The sequence below is a fragment of the Bidens hawaiensis genome, unplaced genomic scaffold (genome assembly GCF_021521415.1).
Source record: "Bidens hawaiensis isolate Kalapana, Puna unplaced genomic scaffold, B.hawaiensis_p1.1 tig00008044_1, whole genome shotgun sequence".
Taxonomy (NCBI): domain Eukaryota; kingdom Viridiplantae; phylum Streptophyta; class Magnoliopsida; order Asterales; family Asteraceae; genus Bidens; species Bidens hawaiensis.
In genome coordinates, this window is record NW_027491567.1 from 620,417 (window position 1) to 644,442 (window position 24,026).

Sequence of the window (24,026 nt, forward strand, 5' to 3'; positions counted from 1 at the left end):
TTATGTCCATGGGCTTTAAGGGATTTAACCAAGCTAAAACCCTAAACCCTCATTTCTTTTCCATCATAATTGTAGGTTCCTGGACGGATCGTACACGGGATATCGCTAACAACGCAGGTGCGGAATCCCTGCGTAGGTAGATACGAGTGTAGAGTATGTAGAGATCGAACACACAAGCAATAAACCAAACACGTTATATTGATAACAAACACGTGACCCGAGGTCACTATTACAGACAATGACACGTAACACACGAAGTGAACAGCTGAAACGAAAACCCTAAACGACCAACTAGCCGAAACAGTATATAAACATGACAACTTCGCCATAGGCGAAGTTGTCAATAACTTCGCTGATTCAACAAGTTCGCCAGAGCGAACTTGTTGACAACTTCGCGTGTTACAAATATAAACATAATCAAAACATAATTGCATTACAGACACGATTACAAATGCTAGACTATGAACTACTGACACACATGTACCAACAGACTCCCCCTTGGCAGTAGCTTCATATCTTGATCTTCAAATCTTGAGTCTTGTAATCTTGCATCTCTACGCATGCGCCCCTTCTCTAACACATACCGACACCACCCGTTGATATTTCCTAGCTTGATCCTTCCAAGCAGGAATGTAGAAGATCTTCTTCTCGTTGAGCACTTTCAGATCAGCCTGCGATAGATTAACAAGATGCATCGGGTCGTAAACCCGAAGTACTTCTTGTTCATCCTCATCTTCCATTACCGCCTCAGCTGTCTCACAATCCACGTACCACCATTTTAGATCTTTGAGCACGTCCTTGGGCATGAACTTCATCGGTACTTCTTTAAGGCACCGGATCGGTTTGTATTTCATGACCATCCAAGGTTTTCCATCAACTCTCAGACCTCTATCCTTGTCTTCGACAAGTTTCCCCTTTTGTGGTTTCAGTAGCTCAAACTTTTTCTCTTTAACGCACTCTTTCCACACGATCTTCGCAATGATTCTAGCCATGTTGTCTTCACTTCTGTTTATCAATCCCAATCTGGCTAAATCTTTTACTTCACATTCTGGCAGTGTGTTTAGAGATCTCAACTTTCTCTGGAAGTACTGAATGCCATCGTATCTCTTGATCACGAAGAGCCGCAGCTGCTCGTCGTATAACCAGCAGATAATACCTTTCTTGGCTTCCGCGTATCCCTTAATATTGTAACTTTTTCTGAACATCTTAGGGACCGCCGGCTTCTTCGTCTTTACGAACCAGTGGGCACAACCCTCCTTCCATTTCGGTTGTTCCTCCCACTCAGCATCTTCCTCCGCGTTCTCATCACCCAACTCTGGTCTCTCAACCTCCGGAATCTCGTGTTCCACGGAGTCATCAACAATCTCCCCTTCCTCTAACACGTTTTCAACCGTAATCTGCTCTCCAATCCTCTCGATCTCATCAACTGGCAGCACATCATCTTCAATCATAAACTCATCATCCTCCTCATCCAACTCTTTCAATGCGTCGATAACATCTTCAACATCAGCATCATCATCAACCGCTACCACGTCGTCACCAGCTGCATTTGTAGACTCCCCCTCAGCTGTGGAAGCCCCAAGAGCCTGAGAGGTTCTTGGCAGCTCACCACCTGCACCTTCCGGTGCATTGGGATCATCGTCATGATCTTCTCTCCGTTTCGTCCTCAACTCATCTCCCCTACAAGTCTTCTCCCCCTGAGATGCCAAGAATGCCTTGAAGGCATCTATAACTTTACCGTGTTCAACCAGGAGGGCTGCTTGTAGTTGATTGGATTCCACTAGGCTTTGAATGGTCTTTGTCTGATCAGCAACAATCCGCTCTAGTGATGTAATCCTCTCGGAATCTGAAGTAGGCGTTGGAGTTGGCGGGACATCAGCAGCAGAAGTGACCGCAGGTGGTACACTTGGTAACCCTGCAGTAGTGGTGACGGTCGACTCAACAAATCGTGCAACTACCACCGGTGGATTAAGCGCCCATCCCATCTGTTCCTGCCTTCCTGCCGGACATGCATACAATCAATACATGCATCAGGAAGCGCCATTGATCCAGCAAAAACCCTTTCCTCCTCTGCGAGTCCCCCAGCGGACCCGAATAACCCATCCTCAAATAAGCTCATCACGGAAAGGAGCTACGAACTCCGTTGGGTCATCTCTTGTTTCTTCACCGAACTGCAGAGCCAACCGTATATCTTCCGAGGAAACTGTATGTCATGACCATTTACGGTTGCTCGCATCACCGGAGGCTCAGGCCTCCTGCAATCATAGTACACTGTCTGCCAAAAGTCTTCAATGTTAGGCAGAGAAATGGGCAGTGTATTTGTGATCGCATGAAAGACTCTTGATCGCTGGAGAAACGTGATAATCTCCCTGTAGTCTTCTACGCCTCGTGCGTCTGGATCTAAAGTGATGTACTGGTTATGGGCTGGAAAGAATTGTCGTTGATCATCACAGTCGTCACCACCAGCACCTCCAACAGCAGCCATATCTGCACAAAACAAAACAAGTTAGAGAACAGTTAAGCAACTCACAAGTTCGCTTTGTACCACGTGCGAAGTTGTGATTAAACCTGTACAGGCGAACTTAAAGGTGAGGCGAAGTTGGGAAATTAAGCCACAGGCGAAGTTGTGGATAACTTCGCCTAAACCATAACTTCGCCTGAATCTGAAACGGCGACTGTTCAGATTCATAAGGCAATGATCCGATGTTTTCGGACCGATTTGACGATCCAGCAATGAAGAACAACATATAGTAATGGTGTTAAGACGTAAAGCTCGTCCATGAACACGTAACACAAAGGTGAAAGACTTGGTTTTGAAGGTTCGACGACCCGAGGTCTCGAACCGGGTAAAACTATAACGAACGAGTAAGTTTGGGAATGATATTGACAACATATACCACGAGTATAATAGAAACTGGAAACACAAAGATCGAAAACGAAAAGGATGATAAGATCGCCGGAACTATGCTCTGAAAATAAGTTCGCTGTGGTTTTGACAATAATGAACTGTTCCAGTTTTAAAAGCCTTATATAGGGCAGAGTTGGTTCAGGCGAAGTTACGCTTAACTTCGCCTAGGCGAAGTTAAGCACAACTTCGCCGAATTCAACAACTTCGCCCGTAATTTCAAAATCAGCCCTTTAAGTTTGAAGAATCTTGCACTTAACATTAGAAGTTTCCAAAAAGAGTTAAACAAATATGATCAAGACCCAGTAACCAACGATAAATTAATATAACTACAAAAATAGAAAAACTTATAAAATTTTAACGAAATAAGGGATCAAATTTCAGTATAGTCAGGGACCACTACGTTTTAGACAAGATCCCAACAGGAATCATACTAACTATGTGACTGTCACTTGGATCCGTGTTTAGCTGTATTATGACATAGAGAAACAGGTTGTAAGCATGTAAATAACTTAAATGGTTTTCATCGTTTCTGTGATACGGATTAAGGTTCAGTTAAGCTCAAAATTTTAAGTGGGCAACAACTCAGAGATAATGATGTCTTCTATCTATTCTCAAAGCGTATTTGGCTATACCCAAGTCACCCCGAATTGACTTCGACCCATAGTGTCTGATTAACTTGTATATACTCGTTGTCTGCTTCCCGTTCTCTTCTTACTCCAGAATTGAGAAGTCTTGATTGTCACTATGTCTCATAAGTACTAAAAAAATATACATGTATAATAATTTTTTTTTTTTTTTTTTTTAAACCAAACATTCTTATTGACTTCGGAGTACTAAACCACTGCAAGTCCCGAATCTGGATCACTGCAGTGTCTTGAAATGCTTTCGTCACGGGAATCAGAACACTCACGGGCTCGTGTATGACTGGGTAGTTGCTTTTCTGCCTATCCTTCGAAAAGATATGTATGAAGACATACAAAACTCTTAAGGAGTTTCCACGTAAATTCGAGTAGTTTAAGTTAGTATCACATACACTTTTACGCACCATAAAAATTACCATGACATACAATGACTGTTCTAAAGCCTTTTAAGCCTAATAACTTCACTAGTTAAGCACACACAATCAGTATATATATCATTTTCCAAGGTTGGATCAATTTTCTGTTAAACACAGCAAAGAACTTCTTACGAAGTATTAGACTTGAAAAGTAATTTCATTTCCCATTAAAATTTTGATTTCAATCGCCCCGATCACGTCAAAGTCGTCAGGTAAACGGCAATCCTGAAGATCCAATGGATCAACTGGACCGACCACATACAAGTATGTGTCCTTCTTACTAAGAATGACCGACTAATTTTCAGCAACTGAAGAACACACGTCATAACTGCCCCGGTCACTTTCAGTCTTCCGGTTAATGGCTAACCTCATTCTCTAAGTCGAAACGAGGACCAAAACATATCCGAGGATATGTCCATCAAACTGAGGTAACCGACTAATTTTAAGCAATAATGACACAAATTTTTTTTTTTTTTTTTTTTTTTTTTTAATAAACACAAAGGCATGGTTACTCGGGATTGATCATCCCGTTCAGCTCAATTAGGTTTTGAAATCTGGATTTATCAAACGCTTTTGTAAACAAGTCAGCAAAATTTTCAAGTGTATCAACTTTTTCGATCTTGATCAGTTTCTTCTCAGCACAATCCCGTATGAAGTGATGACGAATGTCAATATGCTTAGTTTTACTGTGCTTCACGGGATTGTTAATTACTGAGATGGCGGCAGTGTTATCAATTAAAATAGGAGTGAGTAAGAAATTCAGACCATAGTCGCGTAATTGTTGCTGAATCCACAAAACCTGAGAGCAGCAGTTGGATGCTGCCATGTATTCAGCTTCGCATGTTGAAATTGCAACTGATGTCTGTTTCTTGCACTGCCAGGAAACTAATCTTCCTCCAAGAAACTGACAGCCTCCTGTTGTTGACTTCCGACTCTGATTGCATCCCCCATAATCAGAATCTGTATATGCCACCAGTTCAACGTCTCCTCCCTTTGGGTACCACAACCCTAGTTTCGGCTTGCCTCTGAGATACCGCAAAATCCTCTTCACACCTTTCATGTGAGATTCCTTTGGGTTTGCCTGAAAACGAGCACAAAGACAAACAGCAAACATTATATCAGGCCTAGAAGCAGTTAAATACATTAAAGAACCTATTATCGCCCGATACAGAGTTGGGTCCACATCTGCGTCACCATCTGATTCAGCACCCAATTTGTGATTGACGCAGATTGGAGTATCATATGGAGAACTGTCCTCCATCTTGAATCTTTTCAGCACATCATGAACGTACTTCGTTTGATGAATGAACATCCCGTCCTTCTTCTGATCAACCTGCAATCCTAGAAAGAAAGTTAGTTCACACATAGCACTCATCTCGAATCGTTTCTTCATGACAGCCTCAAAATCCTGACACATGGATACTCTTGATGCAGCAAAAATGATATCATCCACGTAGACTTGAACCAGTAGGAAGTCACATCCTTCTCTCTTCACAAACAACGTACTGTCAATCAATCCCCTTTCAAAACCATTTTCCAGCAAGTAGTCCGATAACGTTGAATACCAGGCACGAGGTGCCTGATGTAACCCATATAACGCCTTGCTCAACCTGTATACGTGATCAGGAAAGTCTGGGTCAGGAAAACCCGGAGGTTGCTCAACATACACAACCTCATCAACTTTCCCGTTTAGAAACGCGCTCTTCACATCCAACTGAAATACCTTCATCTTTTTAAATGCAGCAAACGCCAAAAACAATCGAATCGCTTCTAACCGGGCGACAGGGGCGAACACCTCATTGTAATCAATACCCTCTTGCTGATTAAAACCTTTAACAACCAGCCTCGCCTTATTTCTTACGATAATCCCCTTATCATCTCTCTTACACTTGAACACCCATTTTGTGCCTATAGCATGCACATTCTTTGGTTTTTTAACCAAAGTCCAAACTTCCATTTTCTTGAACTGAGCCAACTCTTCTTGCATGGCTTCGACCCACGAGCTGTCCTTTAAAGCCATTTGATAGTTCTTTGGTTCAATTTGGCTTATAAAGCAGGAGTACAAACATTCGTTCATTATACCCGTTTCTTTAATGCTTGTATAAACACATGTGTGCTCATTCAAGCTACTTCTGGTTTGAACACTGGAGGACACATCACCTATAATATTCTCCAATGGGTGATCTTTGTGAATTCTCGTGGTCGGAACAGCACCGACATGCAAATTATCTTCCAAATTTGAAGAGATCTCATCTATGGTTGTTTCTGGCTGAGAGTGAAAAGGATTAATAAACTCTTCTTCAGTTGAGGCCGCAGGGGTATCGATAGGGTTTGATGTGGAAGGTTGAGATTTCTCAAACATCTGATGTTGCAATAGATTCTCTTCCTCATCAAGTATCATCTTCGTCACAGCTCTTTCGTCTTCTTCAGAAATTTCCAAATCAGGTACGTTAAACGACTTAAAAAGTTTAACATAGTCGAAAAGCTCAGCAGGTCCATTGCTTGGTTTTGGCGGTTGGTAACTAGTAATGTCGGTGTTACAAACCACCTCCACCTTGCAAGTCGACGTATTGAAGACCCGTCTGTTGGGAGTCCCAACAACATAACCGACTAGGATTCCCTCATCGGCTACTTCACCAAATTTCGAATTAGTCTTCAAAATCGAACAAGGAGACCCAAATGGTTCAAGACCGCACAAGTTGGGCTTCCTTCCGTGCATAAGCTCGTAACAAGTTTTTCCAAGTCTCTTAACGGTTAACACCCTATTCAGAACATAGCAGGCTGTAGCAACTGCTTCAGCCCAGAACATCACAGGAAGCTTCGAGTCTGCCAGCATAGTTCTGGCTCCTTCAATTAACGTTCGGTTCTTCCTTTCAGCCACTCCATTCTGTTGTGGAGTATACGGAGCGCTGTATTGATGTTCAATTCCCTTCTGAAGACAGAAGATTTCCATTTCAAAGTTCTTGAACTCTGTCCCATTGTCGCTTCTGATGTATTTAACTGATTTACTCATGACGTTCTCAACTTTTGTAATTAGATTCTTCACCATCTGAGTTGTCTCGTCTTTTGTTTTCAGAAAATATACCCACGAGTATCGCGAGTAGTCATCAGTTATCACCAAGCAGTAAGAAGTACCACCTAGACTTTTTACATTCACTGGACCGAAGAGATCCATATGAAGTAGTTCTAGAGTACCGGCAATAGAATTAATCTTCTTGGTGAGATGGGATTTCTTGTGTTGCTTTCCCTTCTTGCATGCTATACATTTGTCTTCAAAGTTAAAACCTTTTAAGGGAACGCCCATCACAAGCCCATTCTTGACAATGAAGTTCATCTTCCGAAGATGAATATGTCCCATTCTCCTGTGCCATAATTCTGATTCTGATTCGCTTGCTTTTTTCATTAAACAGGATTCTCCAGTGGCCATTTCAGTAGACCTCATATCCATCACATATGTATTCGTTTCACGTGGAGCTTTCATTACTATCCATTCGTCTGGTATTTGAAAACCAGGCTTCAATACGATCGCTTCATTCTTCGTGAAATGGACAGTGTAATCTTTATCACAAATCTGCGACACACTCAGCAGATTGTGCTTTAATTCCTCCACAAAGTTTACATTCTCAAGTGTCATTCTCCCATTCGACACAGTTCCTCTACCGGTAATCCTTCCTCCGCTCTCACCAGCAAAACTAACTCTTGCTCCCTGAACAGGTTTTAAGTCTTGCAACAAGTGTTTGTTGCCTGTCATGTGCCGGGAACAGCCGCTATCTACAATCCAAAGATTGTTGGCAGCCCTGTTCAACTGTTCCTGCACAATAAAACAAAGAGTTAGAATCTTGGGACCCAAGACCAATTGGTCTTGGATCGATACGTCCCGTACCCTGGCTTTCTCAAGTTAGCATCAGGATAATTTCTGTAAGTCCTGTTAGGGAATCTCCTTGCAGATTGAGTGTAATGCCTTCCAAACCTATGAGAGTTGAAAGTATTATATCTTGTGGTTTGGTTGAAAAACTGAGGTTTGTTTTTATAAAAACTTGAATTAGTTACATTTTTGCACTTTGAAAAGTTTTCATTTTTAGCAGTAACAAAATGACGCTTATCCTCAGTTGTATTTGGCCTCACACCTCTAAATCTCGGCTTCAGAGGGCAGTCTGCAACTAAATGCCCTAATTTGTTACATCTAAAGCAACACCGACTCTCCATTTTCTTGTCAAATGTTGGTTTGGATGTAGAGGCAGTGTTACCATCCGTATGTCTCACATAAGGTGGGACGTACGGATTGAGTGGAGAACTCTTTTTAGAAATTTTATTTTTATCTCCACCGTTGGGTAACCCTACTTTCTCTTTTGTCTGACCAGATTCGGACAACTTATCCGAATCATATGAGACTGGACTCGAAACAGAAATATTCACACTAGAAACAGGCGAACTCGTTTCGCCACAGCTAACACTTGGTTCTACCCTTGTAATCTTGATTGGAGTTGTCTGAGTAACCTCGAAATCAACAGATTTCTGAACACTCGGATTATAGGTATAGTTGTGGTTAAAGGGTGGTGGAACTTCGTGATATCCGATTCCTCCCCTCTTTGCAGAGGTACCTTGATCACTCACGAGGTGATCAAGGATGGCCGAGGAATTCCTGAACTGCTCAAGTTTGCGGTTCAGTTCCACCACCTTCACCTGGTGGTCAGCAATCTGTTTATCCCGATCAGCAATCAATTTAGTTTTTTCTTCTAAAACTTCATAACTAAGATCAATTATTTCAATTTTCTCAGCAAGTTTAGTTTTTAAGCTTTGAATGTCTTTTTCACATGCTTTTATTTTAACTTTATAACTGTTTTCTCTTGATTTAGTAAAATGGTGATCTTCTTTAATAGTTTTAAAATCAGCATCTAAACGGACGTACTGATCAGTTATCGTAGTGAGTTGCTCAGACAAATTCTCACAACTAGTACAAATATTCTTAGTACTTACCTCGGAGCGATTATCCTTGTCATCTGCCATGAAAGCGGTTTCTTCTTCATTAGCTTTCTCATTTCCATCAACCTTCTCACATTCTTCAACTTCAGACTCAGCCATGTTCGCTTGCTCACCAGAACCACTTGAATGCGGGTTCCAGTTGTACTCACCTGCTTCTCTGGTCAACATGGCGTTAATCTCTCTGTTAACTCCAGAGTGTTGTGTAGGCCGACCTTGTCCTCGTTCAACCCTCTCATTTCTGCATTCCTTGGCAAAGTGCCCGTACTGTTGACAATTATAGCACCTTACCTTGGATCTGTCGAACCCGGGCCTACCACCAACAAACTTTCTCCCAGTTTTGTTCATAAACCGTTTTACACGCCTCACAATCATTGCCATTTGCCATTGCAAATCCATCTCCTCCAGATCATCAGCATCGATCTGGTCGTAGTCCTCATCCAGTACAGCAGGGTCCACAATCTTCCCCTGGATGTAGTTTTCGTAGGAAGCAATAAATGATGCATAGACTGCAAACTGCTCTTCAGCAGATTTTACACTCATAGGCATCTTGGAATAATTATTGCTTGAGGCATTTGCAGAAAAACCACTTGAGGATGCTTGAGGCTTTGAAGTACTTGATCCTCCAGCAACGAAACAGACATCACCGTTCATGTTCACAGAAACGTTTCCTTCATGAGAAGAGTCAGGACCTGACTCCCCTTTCGAGTAAAAAGCAGCAGATTCAGGCCTCGAACTTGAGCCTGAGTTAACCTTTGCACCATACATACCAGGGTCTTGTATCTGATCTGTTGGTGTTTCTTTTCGAACCATATTAAGCTCATAAGTTCTGAGCTTGTTTACTGCTGTTTCCAGATCATAATTTGGAAAGTCTCTGTCTTCCCTCATAAGAACGGTGTACATTTCCCACTTCGGTGGGAGAGCATCGAGAAGCTTTTCAACAATCTCTTCTTCTCGATAGGCAATCGAATAATTGCTAAGCTCTGTCATTAGATGATAGTATCTGGTGATAATATCATCCAGTGATTCGTTCTTCAAAAATTTGAAGACGGAGAACTGGGTCTTTAAGAGTTTGATCTTTGATGCACGGATACCCACATTCCCCTCGAATCTATTTTCAAGAGCATCCCAAAGCTCTCTCGCAGAAGTGTACTTTCTGAAAGTGTGGAGAACCTCTTGAGGAAGTGCCATTGTTATAGCTGCATGGGCCTTGCTCTCAGCCTCATACATTTTCTTTTCTTCGTCCTCCATTTTGCTGTACTTCTTAACCACGTCACGGCCTTCGTATTGCATAGTTGGAGGGATATATCCATCCTGGATGCACACCCACATTTTGGCATCCTGGTATTTAATGTATTGGATGAATCTGTCCTTCCATGCCACGAAGTCAGTTCCTTTCATCAACCTCGGGGCCTTAGTGGCTGACCCCGCTTCTACTTCCATCCTGACCAAATCGGAGATGTTAATTGACGACATCCTTGCGAAAACCTGAAAAACCTGAAAATAAAAAAATATTAAAACAGCTCAGTAGGCGAAGTTAAGAATAACTTCGCTTGAAAGTTAACTTCGCTGAAAAGAGAACTTCGCTGGGTCTTAAATTCGCTTGACTTGGCGAAGTTAAAAATAACTTCGCTTAGAATGAGCGAACTTAGGAGGTAAGCGAACTTGGGTGGAAAGCGAAGTTGCGGATAACTTCGCTAAGGCGAACTTATGAGGTAAGCGAAGTTGTGGTTAACTTCGCTAATCCTTATATCTTCGCCGAAACCCTAATTCCAGTGACGGCAACTTCGCCTGAAGAATGGTAACTTCGCCCGAAGAACGGTAACTTCGCCCGATGAACAAGGAAACTGTTCAGATCTGATTTCGTCAATCCAGCAGTTTCCGATCAATGCAATGGCTTGAAAATGACTGTCAAGCACGAGCAAAACACAATCCCAACAAAAACACGTCCCGCGAATAGGTCAAACGAGACGTTTTCTACACCCGCGTGAAATCCCGAACCTCACAATCGAGCCGATGGCTCTGATACCAATTGTAGGTTCCTGGACGGATCGTACACGGGATATCGCTAACAACGCAGGTGCGGAATCCCTGCGTAGGTAGATACGAGTGTAGAGTATGTAGAGATCGAACACACAAGCAATAAACCAAACACGTTATATTGATAACAAACACGTGACCCGAGGTCACTATTACAGACAATGACACGTAACACACGAAGTGAACAGCTGAAACGAAAACCCTAAACGACCAACTCTAATTGTTTCGGCTGAAACAGTATATAAACATGACAACTTCGCCATAGGCGAAGTTGTCAATAACTTCGCTGATTCAACAAGTTCGCCAGAGCGAACTTGTTGACAACTTCGCGTGTTACAAATATAAACATAATCAAAACATAATTGCATTACAGACTCGATTACAAATGCTAGACTATGAACTACTGACACACATGTACCAACAATAATCTCTACACACTCCAAACACACACACACACCATAAACGAGCAAGACCCGAGAGAGAGTAAACGTTAGTTGGTATTAGATCTTATTACACGAGATCTAGAGTGCATAAACAAGCTAACCAAGATCGAACGAGCGCTAAAGGTATGTTCTTGACCTTTAAAGTTTACGTAGTATTGAACGTTTTTACTTAAAGGTCCAAGTTTTATAGTATATACGGGATATATATACGACCGAAAACGGTTAGGGAACGTAGTGGGTGAAGTTGAACCATAACAAGGGTATTAAAATCGCCAAAATGCTTGATAAAAACCAAACCCGTAGCTGAACTGGGCAACTTCGCCTGCAAAAGTTTAACTTCACCTTCAAAGCTTAACTTCTCCTTCAAAGCTTAACTTCGCCTACGGCCAAGTTCGCCTAACTGGTAACTTCGCCTAAGGCCAAGTTCGCCTAATTGATAACTTCGCCTACGGCCAAGTTCGCCTAACTGGTAACTTCGCCTAAGGCCAAGTTCGCCTAATTGATAACTTCGCCTAAGGCCAAGTTCGCCTAAGTGATAACTTCGCCTACGGCCAAGTTCGCCTAACTGATAACTTCGCCTAAAGCTAAGTTCGCTTAAGGTTTAACTTCGCCTAAAGTTAAGTTCGCTTAGAAAATAAATTAAAAACCTAATGAAAAATGTGTTAAGATAGTTAATGGAAATAAAATTTTTCCAAGCTGACCTGGCAGCTCGACCCCAGCCAGGGGCTCTGCCCCTTGGACCCTGCTAGGGGCTGCCGCCCCTAGACCCCGCTGCCAGGGGCGCTGCCCCCGGACCCCCGTTCGTTGTGGGTCATATAAAGATAGAAATACAACATGAGTAGTAGTAGTTAATTGATACGTGTAAATATTATACAGTTAGCCGTGCACAGCTTAAGAAGGGAATAACTATTAACGGAGAGCGTAACAGGATTCAGGTGAGTTTCTAGCCCCATTTATGTGTTATGTTTTCGGGGCTGTGTGCATACTCGATATGTTTGTTAATACGCTTATCCTAAGAGATAAGTGTATGCCTTATGTGAATGATGTGATATGTATGAATGATGGCTTGACGGTACGTGAACGATCTTCGGATATTGCACGTACTGTCAGGTTGTAACGCTAAGTATAAGGTAAGTAGGATATGTATGCTTATGTGTATGAATGTGATAAAGTTAATAAAAGAAGGAAAGGATGGTTGTATGGTTACGAAGAGGGTACCGGGCCCTAATAATACTCGAGGTATGATGTATGGTTGTATGGTAACGAAGAGGGAATCGAACCCTACTAATATTCAAGAACTAGGGAACCGAACCCTACTAATATTCGAGGAAAGAGGGTACCGAGCCCTAATAATACTCGAGGAAAGAGGGTACCGAGCCCTAATAATACTCGAGGAAGGAGGGTACCGAGCCCTAATAATACTCGAGGAAGGAGGGTACCGAGCCCTAATAATACTCGAGGGATGTAGGGCGTAATGCTCTTTATAACATAAGATATGAAAGTAAGTTAATACAAAAGAAAGTATGAAAGTATAAATGAAAGAATATAAGTTTATGTGTATTGTATAGTGTATGATTAACTAGAACTCACTCAGCGTAGCTGACTTTTAGTATGCACGAAGGTGAGTAGGATGAGGAGCTCGCTTGAGGAGACACGTGGCACTGAATAAGAGGCTGGCATCGGAAGACTCAAGACGTTTAAGTTTAATGTTTCGTTTATTTTGAAAGACAAAATGATGTTTTAAGACAAGACGTGTTTTATTATGAAATGTTTTATGAAAGCTTTTATATTCCGCGAATGTTTTAATTAACTCTGATATTTAGAACTGCGTTTATGAGTAAATTCAACACGAAAGTAGGGCTACCGGTAACGGGGCCTTACACAATAGTTTCCTTCATGGTGGTTTTTATTTGAAATATATATATATATTTTTTTGAAAAGTCCACCATGTTGGACAATATTACAGACTGCATCAAGGCTCAGGTCTGCGCCACCGCGCAACAGAGGGCCGAGCAAAACTGTCTTCTACTATTTGCAGGAATAGATACGTATACATAAGGTTATACATATAAGTACGTATACAAAAATTAGGTTTTTATATAAAGGTGATCATATGACTCGAGACTTGAGTATAACCCGGCTTTTCATTCCAGTCCTGTTACGGGCTTAGTTAAACAAACAAAACTCTAAGATGTTTCCCACTAAGGTCAGGCCATTTAAAAGGTTCAATTAGGTAAACAAACAAACCGCCCTTTTATTCTCAAAGGCTGAGCCTACCAGCACATCGATTACTGAGTCTAAATCGTTTGGTTACCATACATTACGTGCGGGTCTAATGGGCACTGTTCTTATTTATTATATATATATATATATATATATATATATATATATTTAAAACACCAAGAAGTTATAAAATTGTGACATTTGAGCCAAAACAAGGTACACCTCAGTAAGTATTTACCGATTAAACAAATAAACGCCTTTTTGCGTAACAAACGAACGATTAACCGAACGGGTCGGGTTATGACCCAGATTTCTCGAGGGGGGGGCATCTATAAGTGATATATGATCTATACAAGCTAAAATATTAGAAATATGGTCTTAGTTTGATAGCAAACAAGTTAAACGAAAACATGCTCGTTTAACTACCCGCTATAGATTTAAACGCGAAAGATAGTTACAAACCAAGCATTGTATCATCTGTTAAGCCGAAAAAGACTTACCAAACACTTACTTGAAATGTTTTAAGTGTGAAAATATTTTTGATTTTTACAAACATATAGTATGTTTTTATAATTTTACACAAAACTAGCCGAAAAACACTCGTTTTCGCGCTGTTTAAAGCACCCGATAAGTTTTTCGTGCCAAAAACCGAACCCGAACTAAATTTGGACCGGGCTTTTCGTATTTGGGCAGGAGAAACCAGATCATTGGGCCAAAACAGCCCATCATGGGCCCAAAGGGACTTTCGATCGGCAGCCCACCCCCACCCCCCATTCTTTTTATAAAACTTGTTTTGAAAGCTTGTTTATCCAATTTGGTTTATAAAAACTGTGGTCCAAGCAGCTGCAAGCTGAAATTCCAGAAAACCTCCAAACCTTAAGGTAAAGAGCTTAAATAAGTAGCTTTTATGCTTGTTTAAACTTGTTTAATACCATAAAAACATGTCTTGGTTACTAAAAATCATTCCTAACCGTGTAAAAATCCTAAAAATGGTCCATAAACATGTTTTTATCATACACATGGTAAGGAACCTGTTTTGATAGTTTTTTTTTGCCATAAACACGGATTAAAGGGTTGAAACGGCGTTTTTACGGTTCAAAAGTTCGTTTTTGTGCACTAGCTGAAACCCTAAGTTAAGGGCTGTTATGTTGATGAAAAATTGCTTGGTTTGTGATATAGGACTTGTACCTAGCCTGATTAGAAGCACAAGAACCTGAAAACTTGATTAAAAAGTCAGAAACGATCCAAACCCGCTAAGGTAATGCCGAAACACTCGCTTACGGGCTATTTAGGTTAAGGTTGTGATGTACATATTTTTAGGACTTGAAATTTTTCAAGGACATCAGGGACCATGATAATAAGTCCCTTTTCAAATTTGGTAATTTTTCGACCATCCGAGAATATTTGACGAATTTATTACCTAATTGGGACGTTTATTTGGGAAAAATAGCTAAAATACTTCAAAAATTATGAATTTTTTCTGGGAACTCAGATTTGATGTATTTTAATCACATATGAATTTTGGGATCATTTGGAGAAGTTTAAAGGTGATTTGCTTATATGCGTTCGTGTGAATTTTTATAGCCGAATTTGGGCCGAAAAGAATATCGCACGAGCTTTTTACATTCTGAAATTGATACAGGTTTATTTGAGGCATGAATTGAGAATTCAGAAATTTTTGTGGAATTTTTGGAAATTTTTTGGGGTAAACGAACGATTTTCAAGCGAAATATAGCTGATAAAATGAATTTTTATAAATTAATAAATCAGTAAATAAATTCCAGAATTATTTTTATAAAAATATACATATTTTAATTGATAAGTGGTTAAATTTTAATAATTTAATGATTAACGGTTATTTAATTATGCTAATTTGAATATTAAACAAATTCAGTTTTTATAAAAACCGGCAAGTTTGCGACTAGCGAATCTGCGGGAATATCAAAACACCAGGAGTGATCAAAAATCATATTTTTGGACTAATTATGTGAAAACGAACTTTTCTATGAGAAACCTGGACAATCCGGGTGGATTGTGCGCGTTTCTTCTTAAAACAAACTGAATAAACGGAAACGGGCCTCGTGGCTAATCCAGGACCCCAGTATGTGATCCTTCTTTATAACTTAATCATTTTATTAACCAATACATTTACCCAAGCTTATTTTCCCATAACTGTTTTCTGAACGCCTAAACGAACAACTTGGCCCAGCTGGGAAAACGGGAATCTGAGCCAAGTTCAGTTCTAAGTATTAGACATTGAACAACATCACAACCTAAGCCTATTGCCACTTTCTGGGCGTTCCAGCTACACCCAGATTAGTTATACAGCCCAGTTTAGTATTGAGATTATAATAATATTAAAATATTAATATTATTATAATATTGATTATAGGAACTACTAATCGCGGACCGAACAAACCACGAGCTGATACAGTACTTAATATCTACTAAACCGTGAGTTTCATGACCCCACTTTTAAACTGTTTTACGAACTTTTGGGGTGAAAAGCATGTTTGCTTATATCTATATACTTATCCGAAACATGTGATGATGTGGATTATCTAAGTGCTAACACACGAAAGTCCCCACGATCACAATGATTAACTTCGAGCCGGTGGCTTGTGAATAGTACTATTGGTTTGACAAACCCAGGCTGGGCCAGCACGGTTGCTGAGACATTATCCCGTTTGCACATGTCCATATTTTATTTTTACGAATCAGCTATGTAGTGTTAGGCATAGCTACCGGGGCATGTTGTGGGCGGAAAGAGGCCACAGTGGTTGATTGAGCGTGGGAAATGGAGGCATGCAGCACGAACAGTCCAGGCTTCATGTAGCTTAGCATAATTACATCACATACATCATTTACATACATACATACTTATTTCATAATTACAAGTGTTGACTTGTGAATGCTCATTACTGTTTTCTTGAAACTCGTGAAACTCACCAACTCTAGTAGTTGACCCGTTTTAAACTGCTTTTCAGGTGTACCTAAATCGGAGTAATTTGGTGATCTGTTACTTGCCTGAAGTGTGTGGTTGATGCTATGTGAATAGAGGCAAGGGTGTTAGTAGTAAGAACGTATAGTTAATGAACCAGTTTTGTTTGTATCGCCTAGACTGTAAAACAATAATAGAACAATGAGTTGTAATATATTATAAATTTGTTTGTAATGTTTCTTTATAAACAATGTGTTGATACCAGAGGTGTCTGTTACATTCCCGTTTTACGCTTCCGCATTGTGCTAGTCGGGGTGTGACAGAAGTTGGTATCAGAGCCATCGGTTATAAAGGATTAGGTTATCCCTTAGGGTACCTAAAATATAACCGTAGGCTCGATTAAGTCTGGGAAATAATTAAATAATAAATTAATATTATATACTGATGGATGCCGGGATAAACTTGTAGGGCAAGTGAGTTATTGTGGTCCGGAACATAATAACAGACTTGCTTGTACGAGGGAATTCGGGGAGAAATCGCGGAACGTGTGGTTAGGTAAAAGTGGCAACATATGTGTATAAAAGGTAATGAGAAAGTATATATATATGTAACACTCATACGTGTTTATGTGGAACAAGGTGTATGAATACGTGTACGTACGATACTGTTGATGACCGTACATTTTACTATGAATATTATATTCATTTATATTCAGTATTGATTTAAATAATAATAATAATAATTAAAATTTTAATAAAATTAATATTATATTATAATATAATTAATATTAAATTTGGTTTAATTAATTAATTTCCTCGACAATAGTTAGCGATAGCAATAGATATTATTCTTATAACTAACCTTTGTGCAGAGTCATGTCAAGGAATAACGACTACGTACCGGAAGAAGAACCGGTAATATCTGTAGAGGAGGATCCCGAGGAAGAATCAGAGGAGGATCCAGAAGAGGAGGACCTGGAAGAGGAACCGGAGGAAGAGGAAGAGGTGGAAGAAGAAGTTATCTGTAGAGAGCTACCCAAGAATGTGCCTGATTTATCTGGTTACAAATGTGATAGTTATCCACCCAGGTCACCACGCAGGGATCAAGACGAAGTTAACAGTCAGTATCGTTTACCTGCTAGAGTAGCCAGATTACCCACTCCACCCATTCACCTGTCGCTGACGACTTCAGCTACTGTGCGAGTTCGGCAGACTGCTCGTATTCGGATAACCCCGATTGACCCTACCTCGATTCCATTCAGATCTATCCACGACCGGGGAGGACCTTCACGCCCTAGGACAGATACTTCATCTTCCCGTTCATTGAGTATACCTACCCCTCACCCAGACCTCCTAAACGCAGGAAACAACTCTTGGATGGTTGTCCTGACTGACCGTGTGATAGACCACTCGATAGCCATAGCTAACATTAACCAGGAGAGGAGGGACATGACCCAGTACTTATCGACGTTACATCAGATAGTACTGAACTTGCAGCAGTCAGATGCCTACCACCACTGGTGTTTGGATAGGGTGACAGTTCGGCTGTGGAACTGTTACTGGATGATTACAGTGCTGTTATTTTTATGTTTGTGGCTAGCCTATCATCTGTATGGATAGATGCGGAATGTTACAGATATGTGTACATGATCTTTTGATACTCCATGTATGTATATAGTAGTGTGTTATGTTAACGTGGAGCACAATTTTGCACATTATTACAAGCACTGACCCTTATAGGGTTAAGTCTAATAGTCACTTAGTGACAGATTTTTATATATACATGCAAGCACTAGCCTTTATCTGGCTAAGTCTATGTACTTTTGATATCAATGTACAGAACAATTTGTGAAATGTTAGTATGTTATCTGGTTACCTGTACAACATTGATTGTGATTATTATTACACAGTGCCCACGAAGCATGGTGCTCCAACTCAACAGGTAGGTGGCAGGCCTTCCCATAAATCAACCAAAACGGTGTGGAACCAGTCGGAGTTTTGTAGGCTGTACGGAAGGCCCACAACGCATCATCCAACTTGTCGGACCAATCCCGACGATTCAAACCAACCATTTTCTCAAGAATACATTTGATCCCCCGGTTACTCACTTCTACCTGCCCACTAGTCTGTGGGTGGTAGGCGGTTGCAAGCCAATGGGTCACCCCATAGCGTCGCAACGCCTTCTCCATCTGCGCATTGCAGAAGTGAGTACCTCTATCACTGATCAATGCCTTCAGGACACCAAAACAAGCAAAGAGGCTCTTGAGAAAACGGACTACAAGTCAGGCATCCTACGTGGGTAAGGCCTTGGCCTCGACCCACTTTGAAACATAATCAACTGCCACGAGTATGTATTTGTTCCCACGCGAAGATGGAAACGGTCCCATGAAATCAATGCCTCACACATCAAAAACCTCACAAACCTGAATAGCATTCTGGGGGCATTTCATTTCGCGACGAAATGTTGCCGACACGCTGGCAACGATCACAACTCCTCACAAACGCGTGCGCATCCTTAGAAATCGAAGGCCAATAAAAACCACAATCAAATACCTTATTCGTTGTCAAACTCGCACCGTGGTGACCTCCTGTCGGTCCAACATGGCAATGGCTCAGAATCTGCCATCCCTCCTTAACGTCAACACACCTCCTGATCAACTGGTCAGCACCTATACGAAAGAGATACGGGTCGTCCCACAGGTAAACTTAACATCAGCAAAGAATTTCTTCTTTTGCTGGTAAGACATCTTCGGGTAGTACCCGCCCGCAAGATAGTTCGCGAAGTCGGCGAACCATGGAAAACCCTCATCCTGAGCTGAAACAAACATGAGACTCTCTGTTGGAAAGTGGTTATTAATCCTGACCCCCAGCTCTCCTAACTCAGCTCCCTCAAGACGCGAAAGATGATCGGCCGCCACATTCTCGGCCCCCTTTTTATCACGGATTTCAATATCAAACTCTTGAAGCAGTAGGATCCATCGGATAAGGCGTGGCTTAGCATCCTGTTTACTAAAGAGATAACGAATGGCAGAATGATCCGTGTACACAATCGTCTTGGACAGAAAGAGATAGGACCTGAATTTATCGAATGCAAACACCACAGCTAAAAGCTCTTTCTCGGTGGTGGTGTAACTCTTCTGTGCACTATTCAAGATCCGGCTAGCATAGTAAATCGGATGGAAGTGCTTATGCTTCCGCTGTCCAAGAACCGTTCCGACTACGAGGTCGCTCGCATCACACATCAACTCAAACGGAAGCGACCAGTCGGGAGCAATCATGATCGGGGCGTTAACGAGTTTATCTTTTAAAAGATCAAACGCCTCGATACACTTCTCAGAAAACACAAATGGGGCATCCTTTTCCAGAAGTTTGGTCATGGGTCTCGCAATCTTAGAAAAAACTTTGATGAACTGACGGTAGAACCTGGCGTGACCCATGAAACTTCGGATGGATCTCACAGAAGTGGGTGGGGGAAGATTAGAAATGGTCTCGACCTTGGCTCGGTCGACCTCTATCCCCGAACTCGAAATACGATGCCCCAAAACGATGCCCTCGCATACCATGAAGTGACACTTCTCCCAGTTAAGGACTAGGTTGGTGTCAACGCATCGGGCCAACATCCTCTCAAGGTTGGAGAGACAATGATCAAAAGAGCTCCCAAACACAGAAAAATCGTCCATGAACACCTCCATGGAGTCCTTGATCATGTCATGAAAGATAGCCACCATGCATCTCTAAAATGTGGTTGGAGCGTTACACAGTCCGAACGGCATACGTCTATAGGCAAACGTGCCGTATGGGTGGGTAAACGTGGTTTTCTCCTGGTCATCGGGGGCAATCGGAATCTGAAAGTACCCGGAGAAACCATCCAAGAAGCAGTACTACTGCTGACCTGCCAGACGCTCCAGCATCTGATCAATGAAAGGTAAAGGAAAGTGGTCTTTCCTCGTGGCATCATTCAGACTGCGGTAATCAATGCAGACTCTCCAACCGGTCACAGTCCTAGTGGGAATGAGCTCGTTCCTCTCGTTGGTGACGACAGTCATGCCACCCTTTTTAGGAACCACTTGGATTGGACTAACACATAAACTATTAGAAATGGGGAAGATGATCCCCGCATCAAGGAGTTTGATAATCTCCTTCTTCACGACCTCCTGCATCTTCGGATTAACCGCCGCTGTGGCTGAACGACAGATCTGAAATTATCCTCCATGCGGATTTTATGAGTGCAGAACGAAAGGTTGATACCCTTAATGTCGATAATCTTCCATGCAATGGCCTCCTTGTGCTCTCGAAGCACCCTCAACAATCTCTCTCTCTCAACCTCCGTCAAAGCAGATGCAATAATAACCGGCACCTTCCTCTCCTCGTCCAAAAACGCATACTCTAGACAGGCGGGCAAATCCTTAAGCTCTAAGGAAGGAGGGGGGCTCTTGACAGAAGGTCGGTCCAGCGGATCGTCTCGTACGATCCCAGCAGACACTTCAGACTCAGGGGTATGTGACTCGGTGTCATCTTCCGTTGACTGATCGGTCATGGAAACCATCTCAATCTCCTAATGTCCCTATCGAGAATCTGAGTGTCGGAGGCAGATCCTCCACAGATCTCACTGATAAACTCCCCAACATGTTCCATGATGGTATCGATAAAGTACAGGGAGTCATCAGCAGACTTGGGATGTTTAAGTGACTGTCGAACGTCAAAGGTGACGTTCTCATCCCCAACTCTCAATATCAGCTTACCCTCGCAGACGTCGATCAACGCCTGTGCAGTGGCAAGGAATGGTCGGCCTAAGATAAGCGGTACACTATCATCATCGTTCATGTCCAGAATGACAAAGTCCACCGGGAAGATGAAATTGTCGACACAAACAAGCATGTTCTCGACCACCCCTCGAGGGTAATTCACAGAATGATCAGCAAGCTGGATATTCATCCTAGTAGGCCTCGGTTCGCCTAAACCCAGCTTGCGATACATGGAATACGGCATGAGATTAATACTAGCACCAAGATCAGCCAGCGCATGAATAACCGTATCATCACTCAAAATGCAGGGAATCATGAAACTCCCTGGATCGGCCATCTTCTCTGGTAACTTCCTCTGTAAGACAGTAGAACAACTAGCACTCAAAGGGATGGAAGCTAACTCAGCCAACTTCTCCTTATTCGACAGAATATCCTTAAGGAACTTCGCGTATTTAGGCATCTGAGTCAGTGCCTCAAGGAATGGAATATTAAGGTGAAGCTGCTTCAAAAGATCAAGAAATTTAGAATTCTGCTCCTCATCTCTATCTCTGCGGAGTCTCCCGGGGTATGGTACTCTAGGTTTGTAGACTCTCGGTGGCTCGCTCGGTAGCTGCTATCTCTCGGCCTGTGCTGAACTCCCTGGGCTGCTCCTCTGATGCACCTGGGCCAGCGGAGACTCCATCTGAATCTCCTCATCCACCTGCTCCTCTACAACTACTGCAGCCTCCTCGACTACTCTCCCTCTAGACATCTCCTGAATCACGGGCTCATCTCATGCCCCTGCGGCCTCTCGTTCAACCGACTCGCTATCTCTCCCATCTGCCACTCGAGACTCTGAATCGACGCTCCCTAATTCCTCATGAACTGCTCGTGCTCCCGACACTTCTCCTAGGTCTCCTTATGTCGGGAATCCTCTCGTGTCTAAGCTGTGACAACATCTGCGTCTGCTGCGCCATCATTTCCTCTAAAGTGGGCTTCTTCTCCCCACTGCTCGCTCCTTCTCCCACATCCTGAAACATACTCTGACGCTGCTGAAAACCGGATTGATTGCCGCTCCTCCAGTTGGAATTCTGATTGCCTCTCCACCCCGAATTATAAGAATTGAAAGAATTTGGATTTCGGTTTGGATTTCCTATAAAGTCTACGGCCTCCTCATGCGAACTGACTAGGCACTGAACGGTATCATGCCCTCCTCTGCATATCTCGCACAACATGCTCTTCGTCTGCAAGTCCTTCACATCTGCGCTAACGCCTCTACCTGTGCCGTGAGTGCGGTGGTCGTGTCCACAAAATGCATGTCGCGTGATATGGAGTCGACGGTCTTACCACCCTTGGCGGGTGGTCGCTGGTATCCACTTATAGCTAACCCGTTAAACAAAGCGATGCACTCATCCTGGTCCTTCGTCGTCAGCAAATATCCTCCCGCTGCCGTGTCAAGCATGTTCTGTGTCACGTATGTCACTCCATTATAAAACTTCCCTATAACCGCCCAATCTTGCAAACCGTGGTTCGGGCACAACGCTAAAAGATTTTTAAAACGCTTCCATGCCTCGTAGAAACTCTCGGATAACCCTATAACAATGACCCTCACAACTAAGCTTTAAATATAAAACAAAAATCCTAAACCACACACAACCGGCAAGTGTACCGGTCGCAAGAAGTACAAACCAAGGAAGTCCGAGTATCGAACACGAAGACACGTAAGGACGCTAAAGATCACTAGCTCTAGACAAGAGCTACCTAAGAATAATATTTAATTGATTTTGATTTTTTAACACTTAACTGGACTAACTGAACTAACTGACAAAAGTTACCAAAAATAGCAAACTTAACGGGGAACTAACTGTAATAACTTCGGATGGAGAAAAACGTCTACCTAGGTCTGAATCAAATTGTAGGCCTAACAAGTAAATGGATTGGATGATATCAAGACACCGGCTCCTAAAGATGACACAACTAAGGATCGCTCGGGCTCACTGGATTACCTCTCGGTCTCACTCAACAAGCCTAAACTACTCAAAATCGGCTAAAACAACCAAACCGGGAACCGATCGTTAACGTGTTCTAATGTTGACTCACCTCTCGGTCTCACCAACACTTGACCCTAATGGTAATGAATAATACACAACCAAGGATAGAGGAACAATTCAACTTAAACCAAATAAATCAACTAGTCGCTCAAAACACCTAAACCGGACAGGAAACGAACTCGCTCTCGTGCAATCCTTATTCTAGCATGCAAAGGTAATGAGACGACCCTAACTTATTATCACCTCCCGGTCTCTAAGAAGGTGCCTAACCACTGTACTTTAACCAAATAATCACGCAACAAAACCCTACAGTTGTACCTATCGCAAACAAACCCTAAACACAAAGTCTAGAATCAAGCAAGCACTGATCAATCAATACAAAACTAATTAACCGACACAAGGGGTTTAAGCAATGAATTAACCAATTTTCCAGCCATTAAACACAACCTATTTCATGTCTAAATCAAACTTTACAATTACAATTAACATCTATCAATCAAACAATCCAATAAACTCATCAAAACCTAACAATAATCATCATTCATAGGTAGAACCGACAAGATTAGCCTAGCATGTTATTTGGACAGCCATGAATACTTAATAAAAACATCATATAAACCATTTCAATCATCAATTCAATCATTCAATGATCAACAATAA